The following is a 15,189-nucleotide window of genomic DNA, read 5'->3' on the forward strand; positions in this document are numbered from 1 at the left end:
GCAATCAAGCAGCGGGCCAGTAATAACCTCATTATGAGGCTGGAGATGCCGGGGGGGGGGGGGGGCGGGGGAAGGGGGCAGATGCCATCCTTCTGCCGCACACACACCACTGGCAGCTTGCAGAGCCAGTAAGTTGTCAGCCCGTCTCCTGCTTCTCACCTTGCTTCTCATTAGCTCCCTGTCGTGCTGCTGCACAGGCAGATGGGGCAGGTCCCGTGTCCGCCTGCCACTGCCATGCTGGGGGGGAGCTGGGGAGCACCAGCTTTTTCACCCCTCCCCATCACATCCCGTTAGTCCCCGCTGCAAGGCAGAAACTCTCTCCCCGGGGTTGGGTGGGGACACGGCTGGTCCACATCACATTTCCCAGGTTGCAGAAGGGTTGGCTGCACTTGCCAGCTGCCTGGCCCAGGCGACTCCACTGCATCCAGGCATGTGATCTCTGCTGGGAGGGTGAGCTGGAGGCAGGAAAGCTCAGTGGTCCTTGCAGGTCCAAGATGCTCGAAGCATCCATGCAGCTTCATCCAGCATGGGGCAGCCAGGTCCATACCCCAAGACAAGGGGACAGCTAAGTGCTGTGCCACACACCCCTCTCTTCAGGTGCCCAAGGTGTTGAGTGCAACAGGTCAACCTAGGGACAGAGGGTGCTCTTGGGCAATCCCAACCCCTATCACACACAGGATGTGTTCCCAGTCAGAGCAAGGCAGGGACACCCTCCAGGAACAGCAGCCAGAGCTGGGATACAGCCTGGGCAGCCCCAAAGGCAGGAGAGAGACCAAGAGAAACATGAGCCCAAAGCAGGAGTCACCAGCAAGGACCAAGCCAGAAAGGACAAGCACAAGCAGAGGGAAAGAGATGCAAGGCCAGCTGGTCATTTCCTCCCAGATCCCATCTCCAGGAAAGGGGCTCCTACACACCATATACCTCCTGTCTTTCCAGGGTGAGAGACATCTCCTGGGGATGCAAGCCTGTGCTTTCCACGAGAACAAAGTAAAATACAAGCCCCTGCATTTATACAAAGTGAGTAACACTTCCAGGCTGGGTGGATATTCCCAGCCAGAGATGCGTTATCCAACAGTATTGCAACTGTATAGGCCTCTCTTGAGAGTAAGGTGTGTGTGTCATCTGTCTCCCCCCCACCATTTATCACCCAAGTATCAAATTGCTTAAGAATCTCCAGCAGGCCAGGTCTGGCAGGACCATCACCAGTCATGGTGGTTTCAGCTCCATCCTTCCTACAGGGCCGTTGTTCAAGGCTGTGGGCTCCTGACACCACAGCATGAGCCACTGCAGCTGTTCTGCCAACGTGACAGCACAAGACCCCCAGACCCATACGCCACAGGAACGAGAACCTGTGGAAAGCAGGGATGTTCTGTCCAAGCCGAAGCACGCTATGGTGCTTCTTCACTGCCGTTGAGGACTTGCTCCGGTGATCTGAAGAGCACTGAACAACTCCGTAGGCAGAAGGGTGATGGTGGAGCCACGTCACAATGGAAAAAATGATCTCATGTATTCCTCTTATCCAAGTGCCCAAAGCCTGAGCAACGTTATCATGCTCAGGATATTCAGCCACTCTGATGTCATCTTTGGTCTTGGCTACCCAGCACAACCTGGGCCAGAAGCACCAAAACATTGAATTAATGTGTTGAAGGGAGGATAGAGGGGGGACACATCCACACCCTTGCACTCTGCCAGCCTTCCCACCTTCTCTCCTGTGCCCAGCTTTTCCTGCCAGTCCTTACCAGAAAGGTCTAGGTCTCTTTCTAACCACAATTTCCTCCATGGAGGATTTATGTGCTGCTCCCACCGCAGCAACACACACAGCCAAGCACAACTTCTCTGGGCTCCTGCATTCTTCTCTACAACACTGGGGGGTAGCCCTGCTCTTGCTGCAACCACAGTGGTGGCCACAGTGCCAAGAGCTACGGCCCAAAACAGGCATCCTCAAGCTAACATTTGCCTATAGCGGCATCCAAGCTCATCATGGATGAGCCCTCCCAGTTGTTCTGGAGCGAAGTTGGACACCTCTGCACTGAAACCACAGCAGCCCCAACAGCAGCCATCTGCCAAGCAGTGGCTGTTCACATTAGGGAAGAACCTCGTCATGGAAATGGTATTTTTTTTTTTCCCTTGATGTTATCATGCATTTGGATAAAGTCAAGCACAAATGTCCCCTCAGTGCCCTCCAATTCCCCCGCATCCAGCCTGCAAAGCCAGCACAGCCCTGTCAGCCCCTCACCTCCCACGGGCCACCACAGGGATGCCCCAACCACCAGCAAAGCTAAGAAAACATTTCTGCCCTGGAGCCACCGTTTTTATTGAGCTCCTCAACCCCACGGAAGGGAGAGGGAGTAGGGGACAGCGAGCCCAGGCTCAATCCAAGGGCCAGAGCCCCACATGAGCAGCATTTCCACACTAATTGGGGCAGAATGAGGTTTTTTTTTCCTCCTTTTGTCCATGTGGTCTGCAATGCAAGGGAAGAAGCTTTAAAGGCATGCGGTACCTGTGCGAAGCAGAGGGGGTAGGGGTGTGTGTGCAAGCGTACAGAGCTATTAATTAAAATTGCTCAGTCAGATGCTATAGAGAGATTAGTTGTCACATTGTGTTAATGGCAAGCTTGGCAACGCTGCGAGAAGGGGCAGGACTGCCCGCCGTCCCCTCAGCTGTTCAAGTGCCACGTTTATACCCAGCCAGAATGACTAATTGGCAGGTTTTGTCGAACAGAAGCCCCCTCGTTATTGGGAAGAGATCGGTACCTTAATGAAGGAGAGGGAGGAAGGGGACACTTGGGTACCAAGCTGCCACAGGCACCTCTGAGGCAGAGGTCCCACAGGGAGGGGCAGCTGCAGCCCCATCCTCACAGCAAAGCTACACAGGGAGGCTGGAAAAGCTCAAGGCCACAGGACAGCTCAGCATCAGGCTCTTCACCAGTGCTGCAAGCCCCTGGTTGCCCACAGAGCCAGGCCCCAGTGAAGAGGTGGAAAAGGCAAAAGCTGTTCAGGCACATTGTGTGTACAGAAAAACTGCTATTTCACCCACCCTCCAAGCTGTCTGCATATGAGGCAGAGAGGTCACCATCAATGCCATTTCCTCCCTGAGGCCCGGAGGCCAGATTTGGGTAGGGTGATAGCTGGAGATTCAAAAATGCTCCCAGCACTGGTGTCGTTCACATCTTCAGACAGCCTGGCCATAAACAGTTTTTGGGAGGTCACTGCATAACACCTATACAGTCCTGCAAGGCATCTCCCTTGGCCCCAGGGTCTACTCACAGATGACAATCAACCTGGTGTGTTATTCCTTATCATAGATGGACTAGATGACCTCTGAAGGTCCCTTCCAACTCTAAGCATTCTATGATTCTATGATAGAATCATATCATACAACCTTTAAGGTTGGAAGAGACCTCTAAGATCATCAAGTTCAGCCATCAACCTAACACCACCATGTCCACTAAACCATGTCCCAAAGCGCCACATCTACGCATTCTTTGAACACCTCCAGGGATGGTGACTCCACCACTTCCTTAGGCAGCTTGTTCCAGTGCCTGACCATTCTTTCAGTAAATATTTTTTTCATAATATCCAATCTAAACCTCCTCTGCTGCAACTTGAAGCCATTTCCTCTTGTCCTATCACTAGTTATTTGAGAGAAGAGACCAAGAGCCACCTCACTACATCCTCCTTTCAGGTAGCTGTAGAGAGCAACAAGGTCTTCCCTCAGCCTCTTCTCTAGACTAAGAGTTTAGCAGTGCTCCAAGACAGTTTGCAAACAGGATGCATTCCTCTGCCATGTAGTTCCCCTAACTAGATCCCTGCTGTTTCACTTTTCTCTAACTTTACAATTTCAAGCCCTTACTAAGCAAATTTCTGCAAGGTACTCATCACCCATCAGCAGAGACAGCAAGGGAATGTGCCCTGAAGACTCTGCTTCCTTTGCAACTGAGACTTCTACAAACATGTACTTAATCTTTTGTTCCCAAGACGTCACATTGACTTGAATAGACCCAAGGCAAGGAAGGCACAGCAGCTGGCTAAAAAAATAAGTGCAGGACCCAAACTTTTGTTTTCTGCTTTTGACCACTTTAAGTCATGCACTGCCATCTCCTGCACAGCAGTTACCTGTCACAGAAGACACTTTGTTCATGTATTTGAGGCCAAGTTCTAATCTCTGAAAGTAATAGGGCAAGATGAGTGATAGATTGACACAATTAATTTTCATGTTTCCACTAGTAACATTGATTTTAGGGCATTCAGTCTTTACAAGTCATTGAATGCAAGGGAAAACTTGGCTCTGATCTTTTCAGTAAAGGTCAAAAGGGTGCTCAGATCTTTGTACGGGAGCTCAACTGTTCAAATACCCTTCAGGGTTTGGAAGTCTGCCCCACTTACGTGAACCCAAGAACTGCCACACTGACTGCATTTGCTCAGGGAGGACCCACAGAGAAGGTGGTGTGGGCACATCTGTGGTACTACTTAAACACTCAACTTACCTGAGCCTGTCTGCAACATAGCACACGTACAGCTTGAGTTTCACTGGCTGTTGATTTTCTAAAGACTGGCTCTAGCACTCAATCCTCTTCCATCTTGATTCAACTAGGAACTGATGGTGGCCAGCCCTCTCATTTGTTCCTGCTGTAACAGCCCTTACATGCACCACCAGCTCTCACTAGCAGGATGTCTACCTACCCTTACAATCCCATCCCAACCGGAAGGACACGGGTCCCAGTAGAGCAGTCATGAAAAATTAGTTAGGGGATGCATGGGAGGTCCTGGTCCCACCTGGCCTTTACACTGCTGGAAGATGCTCAGAAATGAACTCATCAGGAGGAGTCTATTCTAGCTCTGCCTATGGGAGTACTGGTTGTGTCCTGGCTTATGGTTTGGGGCCTCCAGTTTGGGATCCAGCCTGATTTTTCTCCAGGCAGAGAACTCCAGACCCATGATGTTCAGTGAGAGGGTGGAGAATGTAAAATGCAGACTGGTTTCATGGTTCACATCAGGCAAGTATATGCCAGCTTCAAAGAAACTGAGGAAAGAGAAATAACTATGGTCCACACAGTTTACTGTCTCAGTCCTTTTGTGAGGACCTCTGATGCACCTTTCTCGTATACAGTGTTCATGACCTATGATTCTCCAGCCCTCCTTTCCACGAGCCCAGCATGGAGCCTTATTAGAAAAGCCCCAATCCCAAACACATGACCCACCACCACCTGATCTCCCAAATCCCCACCTAGTTTCTCAGAGCCCCACTGTCCTCCTGTTGAGTGTTTGCCTTCTTTGCAGCCATTTCCCCCCATCTCATTTTCTACACAAATCCATCTTATATCTCTTTTGAGACAGAATAGCTTCTCAGAGATGCATTTTTCTTCTCAGTATAGACATACTTGCAGATGTCCTCCCTCCACCACACATTTTTGAAAGCAAGGACCCCAGGCAGGGAAACCAGAGTGCTTTAGAGACACAAGCAGGTTGAATCCAGTAACAAATGGAAAACCAGATAGTTTTCAAATCCAGCCTGGATCCGTTCTTGGAGCATAGGTTCACCGGTCTGCTGGCTAAGGATGCTCCCTGACTCTGTATCCCTCCTCCTGGGCATCCATCCCTAAGGATGCTCCCTGACTCTGTACCCCCTAGCAGACCTTTCCCTGTCCCCAGGATGCCCAGCCCTGCCCCATCCTTTACTCTCCACCCCTCCTCTGTACCCTGCTGTCAAACAATGCCCATCCTAAGAAAACCACCCCACAAGCCAGGTGAGCGACTGCCACAAAGCAGCCCTGCTATGCACGGCATCCCCGCTCACGAGCCAAGCCGGGAGATTCACCTGTGCGGCCCAGACAGTGAAGAATTGTTTGGAGCAAAACACTGTGCAATCAAGTGGAGATAGCAGAGGCAATGGGGTCAGGCAGGCTGCCTGGGGCATCTTTCATCTCCAGCTTCGGGAGGTGGGGTGTAAAGCGCACACTGGCCAGGCCCGAGGTGGGCTCAAAGGCAGCCTTGTTCTGCCAGCTATCTGCCATCTCTCTGATGTCACACGTTTCATTTGGGCAGCTCACTTCAAAGGCCTCCCTTTTTGTGCTCCCTCCCTCCTTTCACCCCTTTCTCTCTTCTGGGTTTGGATTTTGCTATGGGAGGGATAATAGCCCAGCTTTCCAAAAGGCATTTTGCTGTGCAACTAAAAAAAAATATCAAAGATGCTCAAAAAGCAGCTGCCCAAGTTAACTCAGTTCAAGCAGGGCTGGGACAGGCAATGGGAAACCAAGACCTCTCACACTCAAGTGGTCTACAAGCAGCAGCAAATCTGGGCCTACCCTGGCACCCCCAGCACCCCAGATCCTCCTCCATTGACAAAGGGCTCCCCCTTGTATCTGCATCTGCCACACATTTTCTACAGGGACCTCTGTCACAGCTCCTGCCCCACACGGATGTCCAGTTTTGGCTAGTTTTTCTAGGGCAGCTGTAATCCCCTCCACCTTGAACACCACCTTGGCGTACCCACAGCAGCAGGGTACACAGCATCCATCTCCACTGCACTTGCTGGGTGCCTTGAGGCACGTCCTGCAGGCAGGAGGCCAAAATACCAGCCACGATGCGTTGGCCATGCCAAGACAAGGCATCTTGCTCAGCTGCAGCCTCCTGTTGAACAACTGTATCTCTGCCAAGCTACACAAACTTTTCCAACACCACACAAGATGGCATTTCAAAAGGCTAACAAGACTCTGGATGCAAGTTGCCTAGTGGGAGAACACGCATCCCTGTAAGTGATACCTAGAGAGCAGAAGGAAAGAGAGATACCTAGAGAGCAGGGTCAGAAAGACCCTGACCAAAAGCCATTTCCAGTTTTTGTCTTAAGCACACAAAAACTCATGGGCCCTCAATTAAGTACTCAGTGACTTCATCAAGAAAGCCATTTTGAGGCCTTGGGGAACATAATGTCAGAAAAAAAACTGTTCAGTAGGGCCTGTTGTGACAGGACAAGGGGTAATAGTTTCAAACTAGAGGGAGATAGATTTAGATTAGATACTAGTAAAAATTTTTTTTACGCTGAGGGTGGTGGAACACTGGCACAGGTTGCCCAGAGAGGTGGTGGCTGCCCCATCCCTGGAAACATTCAAGGTCAGGTTGGACAGGGCTCTGAGCAACCTGATCTGGTTGGAGATGTCCCTGCTCCTTGCAGGGGGGTTGAATTAGATGGCCTTTAAAGGTCCCTTCCCACCCAAATCCTTCTGTGATTCTATGAGTCTATGAAATCCCTAGAGGTCACATCTTAACACTGACAGCTCAGAGAGCTGGAGGGAACCTGAACACCAGCCATGTAGGCAGCAGCCTTTGCTCCCCAACCCAGGCATCCACAGGAGGATTTAAGGGACTTGCAGAACTCACTGGCAGGTATTAAAAGTTCACTGGGGCTGTAATAGCAATCTGTCAGCCTGTTGCTAATCCATCTTGACAGAAACTTTATAAGAAGCTGAAGCGTGTTAAATAGTCCTGGTGTTTAAGCAGAGCAAGCGCAAGGAGGGTGGCTTAAAGCAAAGGCTGGTTTCCCCGGGCCTCTGACCAAGAGCCCAAGGGCCAGCTCAGAGTTTGACTCTAAAGAGCTCCTTCTCCTGGAGGAGAAAAAGCGAAGACACCTTCAGAAAGCACCATCACCCTGACAGCAGCAAGCATCACCCCGAGTACCCGACGGGCTCTCCCACAGGCAGCTGGCGTGCAGGCAGCGATGCACAATAGGGGCTCTGTGCGCTTGTCCCAGCCGCGGGACAGCATGCCCGAGGGGTGCACACAGGGAGCATCTGATGCACCTGCGCTCACCTCGGAGTCAAGAATGCAAATAATTCACATCTGCAAATCCTGGGAAACCCATCAGGGCTGAAACTGGATCCATTTGCCTCGCAAAGGAAGTTTGCCTGAGTCCACGCATCGCTGCAGTTGCGAGGACAGTTTTATCGACTGGTTATCGCAGAGCCCTCAGTCTGGGCTGCATAAGGCAGGTGGTGTGTTGAGAGCGGTATTTTGTGCCCTCCGATCCATGGATGCTAACAGACAGGACACCCAGGTGCATCCTCCTGGGAAAAGCAGCTCTGAGGGTCTGTCCCAGGACAGCCAGTAGCACGAGTGTGGCACACCAGTTAACCACCAGTACGTAGCACACCAAAAGCACAGCTCAGGCTAATAGGATTGCGACCTGCCCAGCACTAAAGGACAGCTTCCCATCACTATCCAACATAAAGGTGAGGCTTCCAGGTGCCCTGTAGGTTTTATTAGGGACCAGCAGGTGAGACACCACATCCAGTGGGTTCCCACACCAGCAGGACTGTAAGCATCACAGGAGTGAGTTTGTGTGTGTTGACACTGCTCCGAATATTCCCCACAGCCAGTTTGCTCTGGAGTAGATGGCAAAGTTCCATCACCATCTCTGTATTTCACTGCTCTCTTTCCCACAGACTTCCCCAGCCTTTTCCCTTCTAGCTAAGGGTCCGGCTCCCTCACCAAAACACCCCATGCACCACCACCCAGGCCCACTAGGAACACAGTTTTCAATAGGGTGACTCAAGACACCCACACAAAGAAGCTTGCATGCTGTGAAACTCTCAGTGAGGGCCTCCAGAGGAGACTCAGCCTCATGTCCACTGGAGCTTACTGGCAGAAGAAGTGTGGAAAGCAAGACCTTTAGGTAGAAAGAAGAGTAAAGGACTTTCTCTTGTGACCCTGCCAAGACACCAACCATGTGGATCAGAGGCCAATAATGAGCATATCCCTGACCCATTTTGGCCAGGTCTCCAAAGAGAGGGAAAGAACAAGCCAGCAGCAGTAATGCATCTCCTCCACATCTTTAGCACATCAAGGGCTCAGTGGGGCAAAACCCATAGGGTTCCTCAGGCAGAGAAATCTGTTGGCCAGGACTCGGTAGCAGCCACCCAGCTACTGGGAAGCCTGATCTCCCATGGCTTTGTGCATCCCTTTGGTGGACAGCCACCGCCCTTCCCTCACACCTAAGCTGCAGATGTGACAGGGGTAGCAGCACTCACCAACACCATTCCTGATGTCCAGCAAGGGCTGTGCTCACACTGCAGTCTCCTCATAGCAGGGGAGAGACATAGGGGGCATTTATAGATCTTTTCACCATCGTTTTATGCAAGACCCATTGAAACTTGTTTTAACTTACCAAAATTGACAAAATCAGACAAGAAGGTGACAGGCCAGGCAACTGCATAAGCCTCATCTGAGCAGAAAAGCAAGGTAGAAAAAGTTACTGGGAAAGAAAAGAGTCACCACCAGTCTTGCTGTGAGTGAAGAACAGGACCTATGACTGCAGCTAAAAGGAGCGTGTCCTGGAAGGGTTGCAGTATAGCACAGCAAACGCCACAGCAGTAAGGATGTAAGGCAAAGGGGGGTAGATGCAGAACAGGTCATCTGCTCTAAAGCCCTCACATGCAGGGAACTCACTGACTTCTTCCTTAACGAAGAACCTTGAAACAATCCCAGAGGAATTCACAAACTGGCATTGCCATTTTTCTTTTTTTCCAAGCCCCACTTCCCCCCAGCGCATTGTCATCATCTTCCCCACGAACAGAGTTGCTCCCAAGTAACCAGATCCACCCCCCAGCCACAAAGCCCCTACTGTACTCGCCCCGATGCTATCGGGAGGGGCTGGGTGGGTGCACCCGGTCAGGCAGCACCTAAGCTCGGGTGGCCCAGGGCTGTGGGATGAAACAGGACTCTTCCTCCTCCCCCAGCACACTGCAGCTTTGAGGCCATTAAGGGGAGGATGGAAAATGTAGCATCTCCTCTGCTTATTTATATTTCACAGGGAAGCTCTTCTCTGCCAGCTCCAGCCCTGGCTGGTATGCTCTCCATCAGGTGCTTTGCCAAAACCAGCACTGCCACAAACATTTGTTAGCTCCTCACGAGCTCCTGGCTGGAGATGAGCTGGTCATATCAACAGCAGACTTTTATTTCAAGGAAAGGAAAAAAATAAGCAAGTCAGGGAAACAGCTGTTAGAGTGCAGAAATAATCAATTAAGAGGCAATTTCATCATCTTGAATAAGCTTGCCCGCACTTAAAAGCTTTCTGAAGCAAGTGATTAGCCTCAAATTGAAGGGAAAAGCAAACCCCAGGAAAGAGGCAAGACAGCTCAGTTTGTGTTATCGTTTCTGGGGCACAACATGGGCTATGGGTCCCACCACTGCTGCCCCACACGTTGCAATGCCTTCAAGGACAGCATCTGCCTTTGGGCTTCTTCATGGGTCCAACTCCTTGCCAAAGACTCGCTGACACTTTTCTTTGGATTCACCATCCCCTCTCCATCTCACGCTCCTGGGTAACCCATCTTGACATGGGAGCCACTGGTCAAACACCAGCCATGCTGTTCCCCTTCCCTGCCACCAGCTGCAGAAGCTTGGCCATGGTGAGAACTGGCCCTGTTTCTCATACCTGCACTTTGAGGATCAAAACAGGCTTTCAGGTGGTTTACAGTGTCTTTAGGTTTCCTGCTGACCCATGGCAGGGCTGCTCCTTTTGTCCTAACAGGGAAGCAACAGCCCTATCCTCCCTGGTCCCACCTGCAGCTCACATCCCCTCTTTTTAGGTGAGCTGCTCTGCCACATTAGCTACTGCCCTTTAACCAGCATGTCCTGCTTGAGCTTCTCACCTTGCTCCAGCTCTCCTGCCCCAGCCTTTGTTGAAGATCTCCTGGCAAAGGCAGTCTTTGCCCCAGCCCCTACATCTTCCACTGGTAGTGCCGGGATGTCACCGCTCCTTCCTCAGCCCTCCGCCTACTCCAGGAGGAGACAGAGCAGCCAACAGTCGGTTATAGCTTCTGGCAGGCTTCAGCTAATCCTTTTGGAAGGGTTTCACCAGTCTCCTCTTCCCAAACTCCTCAGGGGCTCTCCAGTTACTTCCCGAATACCTACACGCACTCGGCTGCAGAGCCAAACCCTCCATCTCTGAGACACCAGCGCAAGGTTGTCAGGACAACATAATCAGCCACCCAAGGCACAGGCGTTACACTGCATCTCCAGTTCCATGATCTCATGCTATATTTTCCATACGGTCCCTGCCTCATTCAGCAGACGGATGGTTGTTCACTGTTTCCCCATCTCCTCCTCTCTGCACACAGCCTCAGGGCCCACCAAGCTCATGTATTATTTTGAATTTATGTTGAGCACAGACTTGTTTCCTCACAGATGCTCTCTGGAAAGCACAGAGAAGCCTGAGGCTCCATGGATACCTCCCTTCACAGCCCCTCCTCTCCAAAGCAGATATTATTGCACGCACACCACAAGGAACAGAGGCAAGAGGACAGCCAGAGCTGCTGGGGGCCAGCCAGTTTCAGAGCACAGAGATACCAAAGCTCGGCTCTTGGGAGCGCTAATCCTGTCTGGGCTTTTCAAGAGTCCTAAATAAGATTGTTTAGAAAGGGGTCATTGGCTCTTCACCCCACTTGAAGCCACCATGTTGATAAGGACCCTAGGGCACTGCCTGCTGGGCTTCACCACCAGCTCCTCATCTCTGCCACAGGGTCTGCCTGCCTCCTGCCATGGATTTATTTGGCCCCAAGACTGCAATTCAACCCACCAAGCATCCCTCTGAATGAGTCCCCTGTTCTCGGGGTCATCAGAGGAGAAATCTGATCCCCCCTCTGAAGCAGCAGCTCAGAGGGCCCGAGGCAGTGGGAATCTGCTGTTCTTCACCAAAAGTGCCGTCGGTATTTGATCAGTTGGAATGTTTTGACATGGCTTGCAGTTGGATACACTCATCCTCAGCCTGTGAACTTAGACATGTCAACCAGGCAAGCACATGTCAGCCTCCGCATCACTGTCTAGGAGGTCTACAGCTGACAAGATAACCTTTTCATGACCAACACATTGCCACTCAGAGGAACAGAGACAAGAATTTGGTCTGATCTCCAACAAGATAAGATAAGAAGCTATTATTAATCTTTTTACACCTGAAGAGCTTCTAGCTCTTTTCCCATCTTTCCATTGCTAGTGTTTACCATTTTATAAGACGCTTTTTTTTTAAAAAAAAAAGAACATTCCATGCAGATGATGAGCAGTGGAAGAACAGACTTAGCAAATGCAAGTCACAGATTTGGACAGCTGGCGTTACCTGGGATCTTGCTCACAGACCTACCATAAGGCCAAGGCACTCATCCTCAGTGGTTTGAGCCCTATCATGTGTCACAAGACAAGCGTTTGCTAATGATGGGTGACATCCTGTGCCCAGAACAGCATCAGTGTAGGTATTGGACATCTGGCAAACTATTTCACTCTGGAAAGGTGACAGAAGCAACCAAAGCTTTGGTCTTTTCCCACCAGAACAGCAGCATTTGCTACTTCCCATGCCCAATTCCAGGGAAAGACCCTGTGGCTTCCCTAGGATTTGTGTCAGATGTGCAGAAAGACCCATTGATGTGGGTGCATAAGAAACTCCTCTCCAGACCCTTTTTGTGTGTAAGTGCACATCCACATCACACACAACAGCAGCCCCCACCCTACCAGCCCACAAAGACCCAGCACAGCAAGGGGCTGGGCAGGTGGCTGTGTTCTGGGGTTCACACAGGGACCTCCTCACCACACCAAGCTCTTCTTTCCCAGGAAGCTGTGTGCTTGGGGGTCTCTTAGTGCCCACATCGCAGCTGGCAGGAGCCAGCACAGCTCCACTAGTCTCAGTTACATGCTGAGTGAGGTCATTTTGAGCAAGGCAAGGATCCAACCCTTCATCTGGAGGTGGTTTTCCTAGATAGCATCTGCTACCAAGGTGACATACTTCCAGGAAGGTCACTTACTGCAGCTCCTATGCCTGCACACGACAAGTTTCCCACAAATACCATCAAGACTTAAATCTCCAGATGCAAACCCAGCCAGTATTGGCCAATACCATTTTGAGTTTCACTCCAGCCTGCATCTGCCACAAGTTCCTGTATCATCCATTCACAAAGAGCAAGTTAATTAATACAACATCACTCAGAGCTAGCTCACTCCTGCCTATCAGTATCATCTAATCAGTGTCCTCAACTGAAAAGTAATCTCTGACTTGATCTTTCCTTGGCCACCAAGCAGTGCCTGAACAGAAGGGGCTTTGTTTTGAGTCACTAGAGACACAAAGGTCAGCTCCCAACCTTTTCCTGGCATTGCCCTTGCCTCAGAGAGCAAGGTAGAGCCTGTTTTTGTGTCAGACCTTGTTCTTTTCTGCCTGGCTTAGACAAGAAGATCTCATTTGTCCTAGGGAGTTACTTCCTAGGCCAAGAGCGAGCTCAGCCATGGAGCACAACATGGCAAAACAGCACCATGAAAGCACATCTCCAGGGAGCCAGTCCTGAACACAGCAAACTCACCACCCACCCAGGGACAACCAACAACCCACCTGGCCTGACAAGAAGTCATCTGCCATGCAGTGACTCCACCACCTGCAGAAGATAAGGCCCAGCCAGTTTCACTTCGGCAGGATCTGTCCACACCCTGAAATAAGGCACAGCAGAATGTGAAATCCAGATAACAGGAGGACCCACATCTGCTACTGCATTGCACAGTCACAAGCTGGACTTGTGTTCAGGCTGTGCCAAGCACGCAGGCCAGCTTGCAGGAGGAGGACAGGTTTAAGACCATGAATTCTGACAATTTTACTAGACAAAGATCCACACCCTTCCACAATACTGATCCTTCCCCCAAATCTTATACTAGAGATAATAATTTTATACATACACACACACCCCCCTGAGATACTGTTATTACAGCATATCATTACATTTTTGCAAGATCTTAAAAGAAGTAGGCAACAAGTCTGTATGACAAGGGTTTTACAGGGGTTTTATTTTGGGGGAAGTAATTTGGCAGGTGTAAATTGATAGTTAGGCTGATGGAAAGCCAGACTGATGTAGGGGAACATTTGTCAAATAGTAGATAGCTGTGGGTGGGGAAGACAATTCTTTCATCTTTAAAAGATTTTTAAAAAAAAAAAAAAAAACACTTGAAAGATGATGTTTTAAGAAGTATTTGAGTGAGGGGAATTTTTAAGGCAATTTTAATAACCATTCTATTGCTTGGGTGGTGTTAACCCAGCCATTACCTACACCTAGACCCTATAAATCAGACACATGCTGGCTTCATGAGCCACAGAGCTCCTCCACACCACACATACTCCAACTCCCCCAGACTTGCCTCCTTTCCACAAGCAAAGCACATCTCCACCTCCAGCCCACAGTGACTACCAGCCTCACCCCAGCCCAGATCACCTCCTGCTGCACTAGCACTTTTCCAAGACCACCAAGCCCAGTGATAGAAAAATCTCAACCCATAATTTTACCAACCGGTCCATACCAGGACAGGTCTCATCCTTTTCACTGCTGCTGTGGAGCCCTCCTGTGCTAAGAGCCTAAACTAAAAGATCAGATTTTTGCCTTTCCATGCCATACACCAAGAAGTTGTGTTTGGAGATAACTAGCTAAAAAATTCTGCTTAGCCAACAATAAAAAAAAAAATACTAGCACTTATAACAGGTGCTTTGCAAGAATAAAGTACAAACAAATACCACAGCTTCCTGCAAAGAAATTCCCCAACACATAATTATCTCTCAGGAAGAGCAAGGGCTTAGAAACGCAGCAAAACTTGCACACAAGCACCTACCCTGCTGTCCTTCACAAGATCATCCCAAATCAGGCCAGGCAGCTTCCTAGGGCACATCTTCCCACCTCCTCCCAAACCCAGGCTACATGCAAATCCTGCTTTTGTAGGGTTTTGCCCTCCCTCCTGCAACACCTTCACCTGGTGACTCACTAATTACATCCCAAACAAGCAAGCAGGCACAGCTGAGGTATTTCCACTGGAAGAGAAGACCTTGCAGCTTAATATACCTTATTTAAGTCTCCGTGGAAAGCCTTCTCCTACATGTTAGACATTTTTTTAGCCTTCTTTCTGCACTTTTCCAGCTCATGATTGAGGCGACAGAGGCCAGATAAGGGCTCAGAGATGTTTTGTAATAAAAATGTTATTGTCGAGAGAAAATAGAGCCTGTGCAGTGATTAAAAATAAGTCTTCAGTTTGGGAAGCAAGGGGAAACGTTCAGCTGCGGGATGATGAGGAACGCAGTCCTGAGCAGTTTAGGTCAGACAGGCTGCCGAGCACCCTGTCCCTAGATGTGACTGGAACAAACTGGGCACTGCTGGGCTGGGGCTGGTGGGGGTTTTGCAGCAGT

The sequence above is a fragment of the Chlamydotis macqueenii genome, chromosome 8, assembly GCF_036417535.1.
Source record: "Chlamydotis macqueenii isolate bChlMac1 chromosome 8, bChlMac1.mat, whole genome shotgun sequence".
Classification (NCBI taxonomy): domain Eukaryota; kingdom Metazoa; phylum Chordata; class Aves; order Otidiformes; family Otididae; genus Chlamydotis; species Chlamydotis macqueenii.